Raw genomic sequence first — 22,448 nt, forward strand, 5'->3', positions numbered from 1 at the left:
AATATTTACAAAACTCTGCATTGTAGTGAAATTAAAGCTGAATGGCAAAATTTAATCAAACAGCTGATTTGGGGGAACAAATCTACTTTGCCATCACAGGCACCTTTGACTTTATTAGAAAATGTTTACACTACAATTCAGATTTTAGTGAATAAACCCCTGTTATTTTGGCATAAAGGAACACTATAGTATCAGAGACACAAACATGTATTCCTGACACTATAGTGTTAAAATAGTTATGTAGGTGTATGGCACTCCCGCTGTGTCTGGCCCTGTCTCCACGGCTGAGATCATCAAACATGATGATCTCAGCCAATCCAGTGCTTTCCCATAGGAAATCATTGGGAGGCTATTGTGGATGCGCAGCAAAACACAGCACTGTACCAATGAATCAATGCATCTCTATGGGGAAGTTTGGCGTTTCCACGCTCTGCATGCAGGCGCTGAACGCCAGTGTTGTACACCGTGCAGCACGGACACAGGAAGCACCTCTAGTCTAAGTGAATGCCACAAGAGTTGTAACTAGGTAGCAATGTAAACAATTCCTTTTGTCTAAAAAGACATTGTTTACATTAAAAAGCCAGCATAGACAGGCTATAGACACCAGAACCCCTACATAAAGCTGTAGTGATTCTGGTGACTACAGTGTCCCTTTAAATGTCTGTACACGGTTTCTCAATTCACTAGAACATTTCTGCCATTTTAAAGGGATTTATTCTCAAACAAGAAGAGTTGAAAATATGTTCCAAATCTTTTAGCTAAAATGTATTGTTTAGTAAATAAACTGAGCTTGTAATATTGAAACGTTAACAAATAATGAACCGAAATAAATGGTTATAAGACCGCTCTCAAAGCAGTGTGTCCCAAAACATTTTATTTAAAGTTAAATTACTTTTTACTTTCTAATTACTTTGTTATTGATACATCTAACTACAAATTATTTAACCCCTTAAGGACACATGACATGTGTGACATGTCATGATTCCCTTTTATTCCAGAAGTTTGGTCCTTAAGGGGTTAAGGGGTTAAACACTCTGGCCAAGAAAGTTTTGTTGAGAACTTCCAAGCTTGATTTTTCGGAAACACACGGTGTTATATTCGGGTCAATACGGTACGCACGAAATAACACGCTTGACAAAATATACAATTTTAAAAACAAAAGCGCTCTAATTTAAGACCAGCTAAGCATATGGGTTGATCCCAGCTTGCATCTAACATGAACTCTGGGGGATAGGCTAGTTATCAGTTGCAAATAATGACACTCTTTAAACAAAGTTGGTGGTGGAAATGATGCTTTGGAAAAGTGGAACAAACAAATGCCTTGTAATCAGATCTAGTTACGATAATGACATGGTAGTTCAGGCCAGTTACATTTGGTCTAGCCTTTCTTTATCTGAATACCAGGACTGCATTTCTGAGGAAGTTGTTTATTTGCATAGAGCAAAGCTGTAGCATCAGTCTGACTTATCTCCCCCTGATTTCTGCTTCCTGTCTTTAGACAGCTGGGAGACAAGGAAAGCAGCATTTCAGCTCGCCCCTTGTGTGTTCGGACACCCGTATTCAATTTTACCACTATGGTCCATATTTATCAAGAGAAACCAGGTGCAATTTTAGGCCTAAGTGCTAAATGTTGAGAGATGATCTATCCATTGTGATTTCTCCTAATTTAGCAATCTGCTACAGAATAGAACCTTGATACATAATCCTAATAATATATAGATCCATCTCCAATCTAGATTTATAAAATAATATATTTTTGCACACTGGCATATGTGTAGAGTTTCAGCCATTTTATTAAAATTTTGACTTAAAATTTGCAATTCACTGATGAATTCTCAAGAATTCACAATTTAGTACACATTCCCCTTCTCTGACTTTGAAATACACTCAGATCAGATGTACATGAATTCCGTATGTTTTATAACTATTGTTGTTACCATTTATTTATTTAACTATCTTCTTCATTTTATACAATTTCAGGGTATCGGTATGCCATTCCACAGTTATTTATGTGAGAATAGTTGATGTTTTCTATATCCACTGTGTAAAAAACTTAATCCACATAGCCCAAGAGAATGTTTTTACAGCCAAAGTCCCCGATCTGGTCACATATTTACATATCATATGTTAGATTTTCAAATATCCCCATATGGAAATTATCAATATAAAAGCTTGATACTTAGCAACCAATACATAATTTTGCATATATTTTCCTCAGCATACCAGAAGGTCCTGTGGAGTGTTTCTGGCCTACCTGTCAGGCAAGACATTAAATACATTTGTGGGATTATACTGACATTGCAAATAAAATATAATTGCAAGTATTAACCTCTTGTGTTCCAAAGGGTTAAACAGGATCGTGTTGCACATGTGTTCCAGAACCTTATTAGGTTAAACCATTTGATGTGCTGCTCTCCATTCTGGTGCTGCAAAGATTAAGGGGGATGTTTGTCAAGGAAAAACATGTGCAATTTTAGGTACAAAGAACTAAATATTGTGAGACAATCTTCTGGTTACCATGGTGATTGCTCTTCATTTAGCGCTTTGCCCCACAAAAGCACTTGTTTTTGCGCAGATTTATCCTTCCCTATATGGGTGGATGCAATCTATACCATTTGTTACATTTGAAAGGGTTAAACCAGGCTCTGTGTTGATCTAATTTCTGACAATCTAAAGTTTGTAACAAAACAGAAATAAGCGCTCGCTATCTGGAACGAGCTGTAATTCACCAACAAGGTTTTCCCCCAACCTTGTGCATAACAAATCGAGGTAGAGAATATAATACAGAGCTGTTCACCTTATTATATTCTCTACCCCAATCTTAAGTTTGTACCAAGTGTTTTACATATAAACTAGCAAACAAAGGGTTAAACAACGTGATGTGCCGTGCAACCCACAGAGTTCATATGGTTAAACAAGCCGTGTTTGTGCAACTATTTCCCCAGAAACGTACTGCTGTCTTCTCAAGCAAAGTGTTGCCTGGCAGTGAAATGGTTAACAAAATAATGCAAACTGTGCATCACACTATGAGTGCAAGTGTATTTTATCAGGACTAACATTGCGTAGGTGACAAAATTAACTTACACTGGCAAGGAGAAAAGCAAGGTTGCAAACACACCATAAAGGGTTAATGTCTCGGTGTTTGTCATCCTGTTCAACAAGCACCTCCTATCCACTGTAATAATTTTTTGTTGGACCATCACTACTTCACACACAGGCATCCCTGAGCACCAGTCTTAAAGAAACACGCCATTTTAAATATTAAAAAAAATACATGAATAAAAAATATTAAATTACTATTTAGTAGATATAGCTCCAGTGAATACTGCTTTCTGCATATTTTTATTCGTGTTATAACTAAAAACAGCTTGCATTAGCTGCAGATCGCTTGTCTGCAGCCTTTGGAAGATGCCCCTCTCCCCTTTCATGGAATACTCCAATCAGCTAGCACAGAATGGCGCCATCGAGCTAATGGAAGAAAACCTTCCTGGTTTTCTGCACCTATAAAGCCAACATTTCTATTGAAATCGGCACTTTTATAAACTGTCACAAATGTGCTTTGTGCCTTGTGTGTTCCTTTAAAATCATTTTATATATAAATATAAGCACTTGGAGATTAACCCTTTCTCTGGGTGCATGCATCTCATTCACACTTTACAAAAAAGTCTAATAAAACTTCATGCATAAGTCTTCACAAATGAGTGAAATTATTAAATAATTGTATTACATAGTAATATTGATATTGCTATAAATAATATAAAGGCACTTACAGCGCTTATTGGCGGTTAACCCTTTCTCTGTGTGACCCCACATCTTCCCCTAAAAGTGTAAAAAAGCATCACCCAGATACACTATCTCGCAGAATTTGCAATAATTGTATGGTATAATAATATTGTAAATAACAATAAAGTCACTTATAGGATATTAACCCTTTATCTGCGTAGCTGTGTACAATGCTTGCTTTGTCTCATCATCCCCACTTTCTCAGAAAAGTGTAAAAAAATCAGTCAGCTACCACATCATCGTCTTATTTAATAATAGTGCTGTATGCATGCAATAAATGCTCTTATCGGTGATTAACCCTTTCTTTGTGAGACTTTGTCACCTCACATTCATTCCAAGAAAAGTGTTAAAAAGAGATCATTCTGGTTTCTAAGCTCCACAACCGTTTAAACAATGTACAATAATAATACGAAAGATAATATTACTGTATATGTAGAATAAAGGCACTGATTAACCCTTTCTCTGTGTGTCCCACTTTCCAAAAAGGTGTAAAAAAAAAAAAAAAAAAAAGAAAAGCCTCGCACATCACTACCTGATCTCTCCAGTGTTACATATAATTGTGTGAGCAGCAGAATTGTCATTAGGACTTGGCTTGGCATAGCATTACCACCGCAAAACTAAAATTAGTAAAATGTCAGAAAATGAAAAGATTGATTCACCCAGACGCAATTATCATTTAAAAGTGCCTGATTGAGGTGCTGCAGTCGGGTGATTTATTCTGCATACCATATACATAATTAAAGTACTGGAGCAGAGTAATTTATCAATCTACCAGTTGAGGCTGGAGGTGAGAAGCTATATGTGTATGTTTGTTTTATTAAAAAAGAACTAGGAGGGGGGGGGGGGGGGGGGCTGCACCGCACAGCCCCCCATTAATAGATGGATTAACTATAAGGGAACCTAAGGCAACTGCCAAAGGGGTTAGACAGGGGCCAGTGTGCCATGAGGCTACTTGGCCAAGCTTGGCCCCATTCACCTTTACCATACTAAATGTGAAAGGAGGGGGGGAGGGGGGGGGGGGGGCGAGGGGGCTGGTAATTTGCCTAGGGCCCTGTGGGATCTTAATCTTTCTCTGCCTCCACCTCCTCCTCACTCCCCCCCATATTTTTACATTGTATCATTATTTCCAAGAGTGAAAGTGATTATTTCCCCTTAGCAGAACCAACAGGGAAAGTGAGAGGAACTGGTTTGGGACTGTGGGACAGAAAGTGAGAGAGCAAAGGACCTGAATTAAAACACATAAGGGAAAAAAAAGCACCACAGAGGAGGAGGGGGGTGTGAGGAAGAGGAAGATAGTGGGAGATACAGAGGAGATAAAAATAGGAAACTCAGGACCAGAGGGAAGCAGAGGGGAGTCAGTGCAAGGGGAGAGGAGGAGTGAGCAAGGGAGGAAAAGGAGAGAGAGACAGGGAGGGAGAGGAAACGACACCTCGCCAGGCTCTGAGTTTTAAACCGACTGCCTTTTTCCTCCCCTCCATGCTACAAAGACTCAGAGCTTCTCTTTTTCCCATTCGTCTCCTGTCACTTCCTTCCTGGACGCTTTCAGGACAAGTCTGGTTAGTTGTTATCCTGGCAGCACAGAGCCCCTTCCCTGCCTGCTGACTGTACACAGACATCCTCTGCCTGCTATTGGATTGACTTAGTGCTGCTTACTGCTGCCATCAGGACACATACCGGGGGCTCAGGGAGTCACAAGTCACAAGAATCCTGTGTGTTTGCCTCTTTTAGTGTGTTAAAAAGAAGACAAGGAAACCCCCAGGACTGGAGAGAGCGGCAGATGTGTCATGTAAGTACACTTTGTACATCTCCCAGCACTGGGTAATGTCATTTCCCTCTCACATAGCCCTGAATGGACTGAGGGAGCTGTGTGTATAGATGTATGTAGCAATCATACACAGAGACCCAGAAATCAGTTAGTTTGACATGATTCCCAGATACTGTATCCCTGTGTCTCTCTGTGTATCAGAGAATAGAATGTCCCCAGCAGATTGGAACGCTGCTGATCAAAAACAAAGTTTAAGCACAAGTGGGTTCTGCTCCCATCCTTTTATAGAGCACATAGATGATATTCCCAGTTGTGTTGGCTCCTGACAACAGCAGTTTGACTTGTACATTTCACAGCAAGACATGACCTTGTGCCACTTGTATCCAGTTTATCATTTTACAAAGCAGATCAGATTGCATAAGTATATTGTGGCAATAATACAGGCTTCCTGTAGGATATGTGTACTGTATTGCCTGCTGTGGAGTCAGCTATGGAGAGAGAGATATCCACATAAAGCATACACCACAGCTTTATAATATCCCTCCCAAATGTATTTATTGCACTGACAGTTTGCAATGCACAGTTACTACTACAGCTTAAAATCCACTTATGGTATGTGATGGGTTGAAGCACAACAGTGAACCTTCATGGGATGCTTCATTCTAGCAAATATTAGCCTCATTCTTAAACTTAAAACACCAGGGGTACTAAATAATATATAGTGATGATGACAGTGAGACCTTAGCTTGAATGATTTATACCCTCAAAGAACAAACCATGACATGTTTATTTCAGACTGCCACAGAGAAAGTGGATTTGGACCTAGTCCAGTGTCCAAAAGACTGACCTACATCAAAGGGTTAATATTTGTAGCCACCTCTATTTCTAAAACATGAATGAAAGAGGAACATTCATAGAATTAAAAAGGGGTCCCCAAAAAAAGTTTTTTAAAGGTGCCACTTTACTTTTTTTATACGCGTGACGCTCAGCTTACTTTAACTTCTATAATCATTATTTTTTTTGTTTGTCTCTGTTGTCCACGAATTCAAAAATATGTTGAGCGGTGTTGTTGCTGTTCTTAAAAAAAAAAAAAAAAAAAAAAAAAAAAACTTTGGTAATAATAGGATAGTTATTGTGGTTGCAGGCATAAGATGTTTATTTAGAACATAATAACTATAATCTCTTTAAATCTTGGCAGGGCATGCCAATATAACCACCTGTGAACCATGACATTATAAAGATCATACTTCTAGGCAGTGTTCAAGATAACAAAAGCTTTTAAAGTGTAGTTATGTCTGTTACATGATATTAAATTCTGCTAAAGGATCTGGAACCTAAAAGTGATACAAGGTATCTATTGTAGAAAATTGTAAGCTCTTTGGCCTTTTTACCAAAGAAATATTTTGCAAGATATGCCCGATACATGTGATATATTTATGATTTTTTTCGTGTAGATTGTTAAAATTGTACGTGAAAATTAGAAATTCTACAGAAGTGATTTATCGTTTACAGTACACATTACATTTCATAACAGGCCACAGTTAAGAATTGAGATAACTGTAATGAAGAGCTGAACTTTTTACAAGTCAAACGTTAAATTAAGAGAATTGTATTTGAATGATATAATAACAGTAATAATAAGGATAAGTGTAGTTAGTTTCCATTTCCCGGCAACCTGTGGTTGCATTTATAGATCAATTTCACATCAATAATGAGTTAACAAAATTGATGGTGATATAATTAGGAAATTGATCTAACCTGGTACTTTTATTTGGACTTGGAGACAGCTTAAAGCTTGTTTATTAGCTAACTTGTCACACACAGAATGTTATTTGTTATATATATAAAAAAAAAAAAAATCTAAGCAAAAAAGGATATTTTTACACATTTAAAATAATCAATTTACATAGGATTACAAATTACGCACTATAAATTAGAATTTTATACCTGCGAACTTTTGGCATTGATTACTTTTTCTCCACTTTACATGACATTTAGTTATATTTCTTATTCAAGAATAGATATCTTCTTATCACTTAACAGCATCTTCCAACCTCTGGCAAAGCCATTGAATTAAGGATAGGGAGCTTTTCACAAACGTTTTGACTTTAAAATTGCCTTAGATATTATATACACTATACTGATAAATTCAATAACATGTTAAACAAGAGTTTAATGCTATAATCAACAGGACGTGTATATGTTAGATCACCTTTTTTTTGCGTTTAAAAACAGAAATAGTGTTGAAATTAGTAATATTAGACAGATAAACGGTCTGGTTACTTTACAGTATGAAAAAGAAATTGAAGACCTTTGAACTATTTAGTATGAGCTTTGAATAGTCTAAGTAGGAAGTATTGGTACTAAATTTTAAGGTGAGCCATTTTTCTACAGTTATGATCTGTTAATTCCATTTGTGCTCTAAGACGGCTTAATGTAATCTACAGAGAGCTGGTGATCACAACAGTGCATAAGGACAGACAATAGATCTTTAGTGGCTTCAGACGAGTGTGCTTGGACTTTGCCATTACTATTGTAGAGTGTGCTCTTTACTTGCAAATGCCATCCCTGTGAAATCAAGACAGCTTTGTTGATCGTGAAGTAGAGGGAACAAGGGTGATATAGTTTTGTGTGCCAGATAAAAGGGGGATTAAGCAATTCACTTGTCATTTGATTCGGCCACAAATAAAATCAGATAGTTGCGGCACATGCAGTGCACACTCCAGAGTTGTATGATTATAGCCTAAAGAAGATATATTCAACTTGCTTAGTCATAGTTTAATGTACGTCTTGCCAACATTTAAAAACAAAACATTTTTTTTCTGTATTCAAATATTGAAATGAAACCAACAAAACAGTTCATTTCTGTAAAAATCGGAATCTAGTCATTTAAAAAACTTCTAAACGTATACTATAATAATGAGTCATATTTTATTCTAAATGTTTGAATACGGTTGTTGAATTTGTTAATTAATTAACATATTTCTGGCTATCGTTAATGTCTCTCGGAGAAGAGTTCTTGATGCTGTGTAAGTGTTTAGACAATAGTTATCTCATTTTACCATAACTTAATGTATATTTATATATTATTCACTTTGGTAACTGTTTTATTGTGGCACATTAACTCATCTTTAAACTTTTAAAATACCTCTGTTGTGGACTGATTTGTATAAACAAATTCGCTGGGACTTAAACATGGGTTGTAAGGATGACCTAAGGCTGATGTTTCAATGTATATCTTATCATTTACCTGTACATGAGAAAGATTTTAGACTGAATTGGTAGTCTGATCAATAGAATTATTTAGTGTCATTGTTTTTATATTTTTAAATACATTGCTGGATTTTGGGTGGAACTTTTCAAATAAGTAGTAGTCTTGGTTTTCATGGCCATATTGACCAGTGTTTTAACATTATGTACAATTTATTTGACATTTTAAAAATGCTGTTTAGATTCAGAGATCTTTAGAATCAACTCTAACAAGCACACACGCGTACACGTATATCTTTATCACAATATATATTTCTTGATTAATTAAATCAATTAATGTTGTAATACTCTTCAATTACATCTTGAGAATGTGTAGAATTAACCCTTGGATAGCCATTTAAAATTTTTTTTTAACAGTTACCCCTCTGGTTATATTAAAGTGACATTAGGACCAGTATTTAAATAATTGAACTCATAGGTAGGTCAGTAATTAAAAGCGCTAGTTATGTAAAGCAAAGAGATAATGAAACTGATATCATGCACACAGGTACACCTAAGTAGCTAATATAAAAAAAATGAGGACATTTCATTATAGCCTTACTTAAACAAATACAATTAAAATTGAATTATTCTGAAAAGGAAATTGTCCCAGTTCCATGTAAAAAAACAATAGATATATAACGTATTTTAGACAAACGTGGCTTAAAAATTGATATAGTTTGCTAATTATTATTTGCACCTGTAAGTTATTGATAGAATTTTATATTTTATTTTTCTGTATGACGCTGGAGATGTTTTGATTATCTTAAATTACATTTATGATTATAGTCCCTCTACTTTTGTCTCTCATTGTCTATTTGAGATCACGCCTTAGTAATAGTGCATAGTGTTTATTTGAAATATATAACTTACTAAGCATCTATGCTGTACCATCTGTGGTTTGAGATATTTCTAACATTTGAATCGTTTTTTCAGGAAGAGTGGTCCAATAGTAGTTGATCCCTGCACTTGTTCACTCATAATTTACATTTCCATGTCAACAACATCATAATTACAAGATCTCAGACAAAATGCTATATTACTCTCTTTTACAATTATTAGCTACATGCTTAAGATTCATTTCTTAATGTTGTCATTCAGTGCCTATCATGTACAATCCATGCACCGTTAATAATTGCCAACTTTTTTACCCACCCCAAAAACTTAATTGGTCCATGCATTCACTCACAAGAACAATTTTTACTACCTGTTCTCTTGATTAAACATTGATTGGAAGCTGTTATTGTTTTGTCATGTCATTAGTGGGTGTTATTCTTCCTATATTGCGTGTTCAATACTTAGAGATCTTTTGGTGCAGACTGATTTATTGAGTTTGGATTGGCACACAATTTGTTATGAGTTTATAAATGTAACATTGTATGAGGGCACCAGATCAATCGCTGTTAGTTAGAAGGTTCCTGCCATCTAGTTGTTGACCTTTGGTTCTGTTAGAAGTAAAACGAACAAAATATTCAGCATTAATTATAGTTTTTTTCCCCTTATTACTAGTAGAGTGTCATCACTTATGATTAAGGCCAGGATCTAGAATTCAGATCTTTCATACTTAGGAAGTGTGTGTTTAGAAATTCTTGTACAAAGAGTTTCAGATGATTTTCCCATATGACCAGAACCGGAATTTCTGTTAAAGAAGATGTGTCAAACTCACTTTTCGAAAGTTAGCCAAAATGTGTGTTTAAATAATGTACGACCTTCGATGTGTACTTTGGACACATTGTATATGATCACAGAAGAAAACAATAATATTTCGAGATATTTATAGCCTTCGATAAAGAGAACGAGAAAAAGAAGACATATATTAAGAGTCATACATCTAGTTTTTTTTTTCTATTTGCTCGAAGCGTAGAGCTCTATACAAATAGCTAAGCATTTAGTATGTTTGTTTTGAAGACTGTTATATATCATTATTCCCCCTCTGCTTCAATGTATACAAAAAACTGGTTTGGAAAAAAAAATATTTGAGCATGACTAATCACTCGGATGGCAACAACCATGCTTACATACACACGTGTGTTAGTATAAATCCAGTGTTTGGCTGGATTCTTTGCATGGTTCACATAAACCGATGATTTATATGGTACGTTGGTATTTGTATTACCTCATTGCTTCCATTACGGTATTGCATGTAACTCAAACATTCTATACACTTCTGAAAGGTGAACAGCAACACATATTGTTTTCGATGTAATTAATAGAGCCAGGAACACAATATTTTGCTAAAATAAATAATAAATGATGAAAGACAAATTGTACTCCTGCCTCGAGGCCCACTCATACCGAAATGGTTGTTTTCAGACAGTAGTAGTAAATTCACATATTTTTTTTTCATTTACTCTTGTCCCATTCACATCCCCATTTTTTTTTTGTCTAGCAATAAAGCTAGCAGGTATATACATATTACATGTTTATTTACAACTTTTAAATGTATTTTCCAGGTTTGATCACAAAACCACACATATGCTTTGCAATCTGTCCCAGAATCCTTTGTGTGCATGCTGAATCAGATGTGCACAGTGGACTTGACCAGGAAGTTGCAGTGTATGGCTAATAAGTATTTACATTAATGCAACCTTCATAAGTCATTTGGCTAGCACCATCTAAGGATTAGAACACAAGGGGATATAAACAGGAGTTCGTCATATTATGCATGCTAGTGTGCTTTTAATTAGCAAAGCATGTTAAAATCAATCTTTTGTGAGCCTGCATGAAAACCATAAAAATATGCATTTATGTTTTACCTAATTAAAGCTGCAATGTTTTGTAATAAAGTGTGTGGGGGGGGGGGAGTTTCCCTCCTGGGTAATGTACTCCTTAGTGTTATTCTTGACACATATGCCCCTATATTCCCACTAGGAGTTTCTAATTTGGTAATTGGTAAGAGTCGTAAGGTGATTTATTTTAAAGAATAGCCACGTTTTAAAACTGCAGGTGTTTAAAACCCACAAATATTTAATGGGAGTTTTGTGTGCATCAATCATGGTTGCTGGTTCAAAGTAAAGATGTTAAATTAAATAACACTTAGACACATATAGAAATGTTGAACATTGTGTCATGTCGGATGATCGTTAGCCCTTTATAGACTTGGTCGATGACGTCACAGACTTTTTGATTCATTAGACCTTTACAAAAATGTGATATGTATTGTATTGTCCCATTATTATTAATATATAATTTGATGACATAATCTAAAAACCACATTATATTACGAATAAAAATATTTTTATACATTTCAATTAATTCCATTTAAGAGTGGGTGCGTGGGTGAACACATTACGCTAATTTGTCACTTTATTTATAAGACTTTGTTTGAAGCAAAAACCAAACATTGGAAATGTATTCATTGGGAAAATGGAATTGGGTTTAGACCCTTCAAAAAAATAAGTGTTGTATTTTTTTCCCTATTGAAATTATGGGGAAAAAAATGTATATTGGTATTTCTTGTTGTGTTTAATTATTTATCTATAGATTCACAGGATTTTGATATCTTGTGCTTTTAAAAGTTCTTGAAATATCCCACGAGATATCCAATTTGCTTCTGCAAGATCAAGGTCACTGGCTGATAATCTCAAGGGTGGCAGTTAGCTTTGCTGGTGTACAAGTCAGAGGTGAACAACATAGCTACCCGTCCAATTGTCAGTAATCAATTATATTTGGACAAGTAACATTGTGAGATGGCAACAAACTATCCCTGTTCAATCACTATTTTTTTTTTAAATATATTTTCAGGTTTGTTGGAATATGTGATGCCTAAGCATTATCTCTTCATATACAAACACAGGACAAAATCTGCTCGTATACTATTTTCTCATCTTACTATATTAACGTGGGATTTATAATTTAAATAATATATATTTTATTTTCCTTGCCTTTTCCCAATAATCTTAATACAAAGGTTACTAAAGATGCAATTGATTGCAAACTCTGTAAACCATATATGCTATTGTTTGTTTTTCTCAGAATTATATAAAAACATTTAATGATTGTTAAAAAAAAAACCCAAAAGTGCATTAATTGTATTAATTGATAACATTTATTGTGCTTTAAATGAAGTAAATATTAGTGTAAAAATATAGATAATGAGATTACGTTTTCAGTTTACAGATTGAAAATGAAACAGTAACAAGCCATTGCATCTGTTTTTCTTCTATTTGTTTTTTTAAGCATATATCTAATATATGTTTTTCAGAATATCAGAATATTTATCTATATGTATAGATAAAAAACACTCAGATAATATCTGTGCTCACAAGCTGACGCCATATAAAAATAGGTTTAAACTAACCACAGACTCAGCACTGGTAACATAGTCTTAGCCAGTCTCGTGGACGTTGTGTTAGTTTTAGTAGCCAGGATTTGTGTCAACATTGTATTAATACTATAGTTTTGTTTATGCTGAGAAAAGTGATTGGGTCTCTGTGGAATTCTCATGACACAGGTGGTTAGCAGCTGAACCTTCCTATGAATAAGTTTGAAGGCACTGCGATCTTCTCGTGATAGAACACCACACCTTCATATTTAAATGGGATTTGACCACCATCTAATATCTAATAACAGATCAAAGGTACAGGATCTATGATGAAACAAATGAAGCATGTTCATGTTTTTAAAGAACAAAGTAATCCTACTATATAGATGTGATAAATAATGATATACCTACTTTAGTGCCAATAACATCATCCAACAATTTCCTTTACCTCTTGATCAATCTTACCCATGGGCCTGGTGGCATTTTGCTATTTTCTCTTTGGTTATTTGTTTCAAGTGGTTGATATATCTGGACTGTCTTACATAAACTGCCCATTTAATGTTCTGCTGCAACCGTTCAGTCCCGTTAGAATCGGGACTCTAACGTAGCTATTTCAGAGCCCAACAATTCTTATATTTATGCAGAAGATTGTCTCGTTTTTGTCGAGCTTAACCTTTCTGGTTTATACAGAAATGATAACATGGTGTATCGCCTCTTCACAGTCTACATTCTTACAAATAATTTTTGGGCCATTCCAATACTTTTTGGACAGTATTTATCCCTTCTTTTTATCTCCCATGCACACCATTCCTGATTAGAGCATTCCTTATGGGGGGCTGAAGCGTGTAGACAACATTTGTCAAAGCAGAGACTTCTTTCCAAAATGAGCAAATATTGATCTTGGCAAGGAAAAAATATTGTATTCTATGCTTTGTATTTCGTGAAATCTAAACGTGCCAGCATTCTATGTAATAAACTTACTTTGGATATGAGGAGTGGATTGGAACAGCTACTGTTAAACTATATCTGTCATTCCTGTTTAACTCATCTCAACTCAACTTTCATTTCGAAAGATGATTAGTAAATATGACTAACAAGATATCCGGATATCTCAGTCATGTAAACTAGCTATACTTAATACATACATACCAGCGTACTAGATATGTAGTCTTTGATTACACATAAAGCTGTCTATATTATTTGCTGAAAATAAGAGACGCTTATAAATAGACTTGTACACGGTGAAACAATTTGGTGAATCGATTCACCTGAAAAAAAAAGAAATAGTTTTGTGTGATTCATGTTTCGCCCAAGTTGTGTTACAGTTCAAATTTATTTTGGCTACGCAATCATTCAAGGAAAAAAAAAAGATTTACACAATACAAGATGGTGGAACAATTGGCCAGTCAGTGTACTGGGCAATATATATCCACATATATATATATATATAATATTATTATGTACATATTTTGCAGTATACTGATAGCTGCCTTGTCGTGAGATTTGGTTCACAAATGAAAAAAAGGAGGAACAGTAAAAATAATCTACTTAGAGAAGGCACAAGTCTACATTGAAATGAAAGATACATTTGAGCCATTTTGTCTCGTGTTGTATTATGCCACGTAACATAAAAAAAAAAACCTTGACAAATTGTATTCCAGGAAAGTCCAATCCAACAACCATATGCCATTTGGAAGACATATTATCTTATTATTTTGTGAATTTCACTTGTGATTTATTATTTTGTTAACATTTTCTTTCTACAATCTATTGTTCAGTTTCTTTGTATTCACTGAAAGTATCAGTTATACTTATATTTCTATCATTAGCGAAAAATGACCATTTCTATTTTGCTATCTTCAGTCATACACTCCATTGTCTGGCTTATTTCCTTTGCCGGGATCCTGTTCTTGGTGCTTTTTTTTTTTAACTTGATTGTTCTCTGGTGGTGGACAATGACAACCCCAAATCGTCAATCTAAGTTTTGCCTGATGAGTCTTGTTAGATTTTCTCAATTAGCAGGTATTTCAAAAGCATTATTCATGGGTCATAAAAAATATCTAGGCAGGTCTCCAGGAAGTGGAAAGGGCAATGAGGGTGGTTAGGGAGTTCCATAGATACAAACGAATATGTCACCGAGGGCTTTCAGTATGACAGTTGTGCCTAGACAAATTGTCCAGGATTGAGAAGATCCTCTAAAACACAATGGGCAAGTATTCACATAGACCGTTTAATGACTTTTAAGAATAGCTTATTACTTAAATAATGGGTGTCAAATGCTAGTTGTCAACAAAATAATTAACAGCATATTGTTCAGGGGTGCAAGGTTTTAATCGTTGGATCAGATATTAACTTGAGAAATCCTAAAACTCTGGCAGGATCCCAAGGATTAAGTGAGGAACACCTACTTACTGTCATTGGGAGTGAGTCTTTCTTTCCACTTGAAACGTGATGGTTACTTACAGTGTATTTCTGAGACAGAGTTATGGACACTGCAGAATACATTATTTTGACGATTACCAAAAACTCATTTTGTAAAAAAATATGGGTATAAAGTAATCATATCTTGAAGCTTGATTCCTTGATGTCCCTTATGTGATACTTAGTCCAGCCACTTTCTGTTTTCATTCTCAGAGAAGAGTGGAGTTTCCATATTCTGGATTTTACAGTCAATAAAGTTGACTATGAATATTATATCTATGTTTATTCCATAATCCTTTCTCAGCACTAATTGATTGCTGTACGCTGGAGAATAAGCACATGTGCAAAATAATAGTTATGGCATGTGTGCAATGCATTTGCTATTTTTCTATTATTATTTTTTTGATTTGATTTTTTGCATGTGTATTGCCTATAGTACCAAATAGCACACGCACAACATAAAATAATTGATGCAAAATAAAATGGCAAACTGCTTTCAGAGTCAATACCCATGTAGCATCCTATTTTGTCCAGGTGCAACATACCTCCCAACGCTGGTGTCCTGAGAAGCAGGATGCTGGTGGGAGGGGTGTAAAGGGGGTCGACCAAATTACAGACAGGCCAGCCTGGCATGAATGCAATCAAGCAGGCCAGCCAACTGAGGGCAGGTCATGCAGGAAGCACCATTTCAGTGCTTTCTACATTGTGCTAGAGTCCTGAGTGCAGCATGGGCACGTACTTTGTGTTTTTGGGGGTCAAAGTCGGGGCGGCGGGAAAGGACAAAAAAGTCAGGACTGTGCCACCGAAATCGGGATAACTGGCAGGTATGGAAAGCAATATAATGTCTCCCAACATTTAGCACTCTGTGTCAACAATTGCACGTGCGTTGTGCCTCAATAAACCTCACCCTTAGAGTGGGCAATTAATATGGTGGACCCTCTGTTCATCCTGACTGGTCTAATCTCCCTGTTTTCCAAGAAATCCATTCTTTGCCACGAAATCTATATTTGAAGTGTATGTGTTTGAACTACACAGCAATAACACTCAGAATAATCTGTCTTTAAACCACTGTAAACATGTTTAGAATTTAGCCTGTGTACATAAGATAAAATGGCCTTGTACTTAATTACATTTTCAGTTACACAAATGGTTATCAATAGGTCGTGAAGTATCTTAAATTGTAGCAGTTTGGTCTGCCTCTTAGCTACACCTTCAGCCACCTCTCCTAAAATGAAAGTGTCCCTCTATGGCCTTTTGAAATGTCAGTGTTTATTTAGGTGGATTAGGACTTTGGTGCAAGATAACATTACATTCACACATTCTTAAAAAATATTTTATTAGCATTTATAGAATGCCAGCATATTCCACATTCTTTACAAATATAAACAGGGGATATTTAGAGGAGAAGAATACCCAGCTCCAACTACCGAGCGTACAAGCTTTGAGAATAAGGTATATTTCAATAGCAGACAAGACATTGATATATGGCTCTCTACCCCTAACAATAAGATGAAATTTTAGCTTTCCTAAAATGAAAAAAAAAATGCAAGTAAATGGGTTTTAAACGTTATAGTACAGTCACGCTGGATTTTGTGTCCTAATTAGTAAGCTCAACGCTGAAATTTCAGCAATTCAGCTCTTTAACCCCTTCATGACACGTTATCTACCAGGACTTTTATGATGAAATTTGACTAATCTTTTGTCATGAAGAGGTTGGGAAAAAAAAAAACCTTTAATGAGGAGGTCATCACTCCATCTCACTCTATTTCACACAGTGCTCCGACTAGATTCATGCTTTATAATCTCTGTTTTTCTGGGTACCGTTCGACATGTTTTTTCTTTTAAACTCTCCTCAGTAACCACATATTTATACCTCTCAGTCATAATGAAGTGCAAATTGGGTGCAATTGCATGACCATCCCTTTTAGTCAGAAATTCCATTAGGTGGAGAAGTGTGAAGATAGTGCCCACTTTTGAATTTGGCTGACCTTTCTCATACAGCACGTATGACTTCTCTCTTTGAGCAGAAAATGGAAAATGCTGAAGATTTAAAGCAATTTAAGTTGCAGCATTAATATAAAATTGTCACTGAGGAATGCTGCTGCGGAATTCAACATTTCTCTTACCTGGAAGAGAAGATTCAGTGGCGCAAACCTCAAACCGCTTTATCGTAGGAGGAAATGATTGTCCATCCTGTTTGCAATGTTACATTGTTGGACACTAAAACATTCCATTTAGCTACATTGCAAGTTCCTACTATGTATGTACACACCGAGCTATCTCTCCAAATCCTGTTATACACTTTATCATAGTGTGGTATGAGATTTAATCAGACGGTTTGTAACATTTCTGAAAGGTGCCAAAATTATATAAATGGTATTACCATTCTTCAGTTAATATATACTAAATGCATTCTGTAAAACATCTTTATTAGACCCTTCTCTGTGTCACGGAGGTCTTTACTGCCCCTGGGAAGACAAGGCTACTTCAGACAACAAGATAATTGTAATTTGAGCATTCCAGTGGAAACCAACTATACGCGGACTGAGACCCAGTTTTGATTAACAGCTCAGTGATTGAGTGTCAAGACTGACCTCTTCCTCGTTCACATGATCGCTCCCCTGGTGACTCTGGCCATTGCTTATCCCCTTCGCACGGTAGCTCCAACTGATATGGCCAAACCTTCACTTAACATACACAAACGCCATCCTTGGTAAAAGAGCGAATGGAGAAAAAAACGATTCTGTACTGTGAACTAGAACTTCTACTCTAGTAGTTGCTCTACTGTTTATGCTCTTAACACCTTTATTATCCAGCATGCTCTGCCTGTTTTTTCCTTGCAAGTATATAGGTATCTGCATTTGAGTTCCAACATTAATCCACCTCAACAAGGTCTGACATTGAGAACCACATGGTTTATTTCCAAACAGTTGAAAGGTATGTTTCATAATAAGACACATCTGAGTCAGAGATTTTATTTCGTACCAAGGTATTTTTATGATATCAAAAGATAGGTATCTTTTTATTTTATTTTATTCTGAAAGTATTTTGAATGTTTTAATGTATTACCCTCATAATCTTTAAAAAGTGGAGGGTTGTTACCTTAAGTCTGCAGTGTCCCTTAACATACTTTGACTCTTCTTTATGTCTAATATTTCCCCCTTAATATAACGCAATGCAAAAGTAATTAAAAGGATCCTTCATGTGTCCATTTTTGAAAGGACTCCTTGTCCAAAATCGTGAGGTGGCTTTTTGCATCTCATACTTATTAATACCTTATGAATGGGTAATGTTTTATGGACTACATACAATTATTTTTATTAGTAATCAGATACCACTTGCATTAAACCACTAACTTTGGCAATGTCAGACATAAACATTTACTTTGGCCTAGAAAGATATTAAATAAACCCTAATCTCAGGTGAAAACTAATATTATTGAAGTATAGGAAAAATGTTAAAAGATCGTGATTTTTCTGAGGACTTCTTATCCTGTCCTTGAACACACCCTTTCATTAAACATTCACGAACGGAAAAAGCTAATTACTAAATATGTTTACACATGACAAATTATGTGGTGGAGAAGAAGGGGCATTGGCACATCATTAGCGATTGTTACCTTCTTGGTTCTTTTGGGGTTAATATTTGCGTTTTATATCAGTGTATGAGAGCTATGGCAAAACACTTAAAGCAGTGTTTAAGCATGTGTTTCCGTATATTAAATGTACTAAATCCAGGGTCAATATACTTGTTAAGTTCTACGGGCAAGCAAATATTTGAAAACACAAACAAAATAATTGTTTCGCTGTATTTGGCACCATAAAAGTATCTGTGAATTAACAAAATCACTATGGGTCTACTTAGAGAAAATCAGCATTTTATATAATGTTTCTCAGAGATTAAGAAACCTTTCAATTTATTATATGCTAGAATTGATCATACCACCCATCATCAGTAACACAGCAGGGGTAGGACCCATGGAAAAGTGTTGTCACACCTGTGTTCCAGGCTAAACGGTTGCGGTGGCCAGTCATCATTAGGGCTGCCGATGTAAAACTTGCTGTTAAAGTAAATTTATTGGGCAAAACAACCTGAGCTATCAGAATGTTCAGTTCTATTAGAGACCAAATGCAGACATGGACCCAAATTCAGGACTCTGTTCCCAAATCCATCACTGGAGTGCATTATCTCAGGCGTTATACCTCTATGCTACACTCATATAATAAAGCAAAAATGTTGTCCAATAGAGGTAAAGAGAATTAAATATGGTATACACTACCGTATGCTGTAGGGGTATGGTGCTTACATGTATCCCTTATTAGACCAAATCTCTTGGTGTTTACAATACAAGATTTATGGCAGAAAACAGGGGCCCTTCAAATATTTTTTGTTTTGCCCAGACCCAGAAAAACTAATGGTGGCTTATTAGCTCATAGAAAAGAAGGACATTAGGATAGACAGAATGGACAGAGGGCTTTGGGCCCAAAATAAGGACTGTCCGAGCTAAAGAGGGACACCTGGCATGTATGCATCTTCCTTTGGATTGAATGTAAATTCACCTTACATAAGCAAGTCTACTGTATTTGTCGTTTTACATGTTTTCTTCTTTAACATGTTTATATTTTGAGATAAAATAAATGAGACCTTTTTGATTCAGCTTTAGGAAAGCTACAACACACAGTATTATTTGTTATATTTCCCTAGCAAAATGATTGAGAGGACAATGGTTCAGATCATGTAAAGCACCTGATTCCGGTAATTACCTATAAATAAAAATGTTTGTGGAATTGCTATTTTAAGCTTAACAGCTGAAGCGGTTCATCGTAAGTCAATATTTTATGCGTTCATTAGCCAAGACTTTCTGACGGATTCTGGTTTCTTACATTGCAGGAAACAAATAATGTTGGCATAGAGGCACACCTGAAGCTAGGATTTACCCATTCTATTCTTTAAATAAATTTAGAGCGAATGCATCCGTATGCATATATACACAAAAACAATACAAAAATACTAAAATTAAAAAGATACTCATATTTGAATTCCCTGCATTTGCTTCAAAGGTGAGAGTCACAAGCCTGAAAGCGGGGAAGAAAGTCGTAAGGGCATGCATACTATTTTGATGGCAAGCTTGCAAGCTAGCCAGTCAAGCTTGCCCATGCAGAGTGTTGAAATGCCCTTGTACGGGTGAAAGACATTTGCATTGGCTCTCCATGCAATGCTGTGTGTAATGATGGGATAGTTCTTTCTTTTGGGCAACTTTGGAAAACTTTGTAAAGTATGCTTCACTACACAAGAAAGCCATGGGGCATGTACCCTCTTGCCTACCTTGTCAATTCCCACATGTTGAATATATATCCAGACAAAAATGGCATCATGGGAGATGGTTTCCTACCTCCCAAAAGTCTTGAATTCAGCAGGACAATCACCATTTGGACCTCCTTTTTTCGATGTTCTGTGTTTGTTCTTTTGTGTTCCGCTTCTGGGGACATGAAAAAAGATGTCCCCATGAAGAACAACATGTGCATCATTATACGCACTACACACAGCATTGAAGTAATGCGTCATTATATGCACTACACACAGCATTAAAGTAATGCGTTATTATACGCACTGCACACAGCATTGAAGTAATGCGTCATTATACGCACTACACACAGCATTGAAGTAATGCGTCATTATACGCACTACACACAGCATTGAAGTAATGCGTCATTATATGCACTATACACAGCGTTGAAGTAATGCGTCATTATATGCACTACACACAGCATTAAAGTAATGCGTTATTATATGCACTGCACACAGCATTGAAGTAATGCGTCATTATACGCACTACACACAGCATTGAAGTAATGCGTCATTATACGCACTACACACAGCATTGAAGTAATGCGTCATTATATGCACTATACACAGCGTTGAAGTAATGCGTCATTATACGCACTACACACAGCATTGAAGTAATGCGTCATTATACGCACTACACACAGCATTGAAGTAATGCGTCATTATATGCACTACACACAGCATTGAAGTAATGCGACATTATACGCACTATACACAGCATTGAAGTAATGCGTCATTATATGCACTACACACAGCATTGAAGTAATGCGTCATTATACGCACTACACACAGCATTGAAGTAATGCGTCATTATATGCACTGCACACAGCATTGAAGTAATGCGTCATTATACGCACTACACACAGCATTGAAGTAATGCGTCATTATATGCACTACACACAGCATTGAAGTAATGCGACATTATACGCACTATACACAGCATTGAAGTAATGCGTCATTATATGCACTACACACAGCATTGAAGTAATGCGTCATTATATGCACTACACACAGCATTGAAGTAATGCGTCATTATATGCACTACACACAGCATTGAAGTAATGTGACATTATACGCACTATACACAGCATTGAAGTAATGCGTCATTATATGCACTACACACAGCATTGAAGTAATGCGTCATTATATGCACTACACACAGCATTGAAGTAATGTGTCATTATATGCACTATACACAGCATTGAAGTAATGCGTCATTATACGCACTACACACAGCATTGAAGTAATGCGTCATTATATGCACTATACACAGCGTTGAAGTAATGCGACATTATACGCACTATACACAGCATTGAAGTAATGCGTCATTATATGCACTATACACAGCATTGAAGTAATGCGTCATTATACGCACTACACACAGCATTGAAGTAATGCGTCATTATATGCACTATACACAGCGTTGAAGTAATGCGACATTATACGCACTACACACAGCATTGAAGTAATGCGTCATTATATGCACTATACACAGCATTGAAGTAATGCGTCATTATACGCACTACACACAGCATTGAAGTAATGCGTCATTATATGCACTATACACAGCGTTGAAGTAATGCGACATTATACGCACTACACACAGCATTTAAGTAATGC

General features: G+C 35.9%; 1 protein-coding gene across 6 annotated transcripts in view; it reads left to right on the top strand.

Annotated features, from left to right (window-relative positions):
- Nucleotides 1–22,448, top strand: part of MEF2C (myocyte enhancer factor 2C) — a 246,571-nt gene that overhangs the window by 59,718 nt on the left and 164,405 nt on the right. Inside the window, exon 1 of one of the 6 annotated variants that reach the window (XM_063453700.1) lies at nucleotides 5,172–5,569. The exons of the other annotated variants lie outside the window; for them this stretch is intronic. The gene's annotated coding sequence lies outside the window, so the exon portion shown is untranslated. Of the gene's footprint in view, nucleotides 1–5,171; nucleotides 5,570–22,448 lie in introns of those variants that run through there. 6 annotated transcript variants of the gene reach the window in all.

This window comes from Pelobates fuscus, chromosome 5, assembly GCF_036172605.1.
Source record: "Pelobates fuscus isolate aPelFus1 chromosome 5, aPelFus1.pri, whole genome shotgun sequence".
NCBI classification, from domain to species: Eukaryota; Metazoa; Chordata; class Amphibia; order Anura; family Pelobatidae; genus Pelobates; species Pelobates fuscus.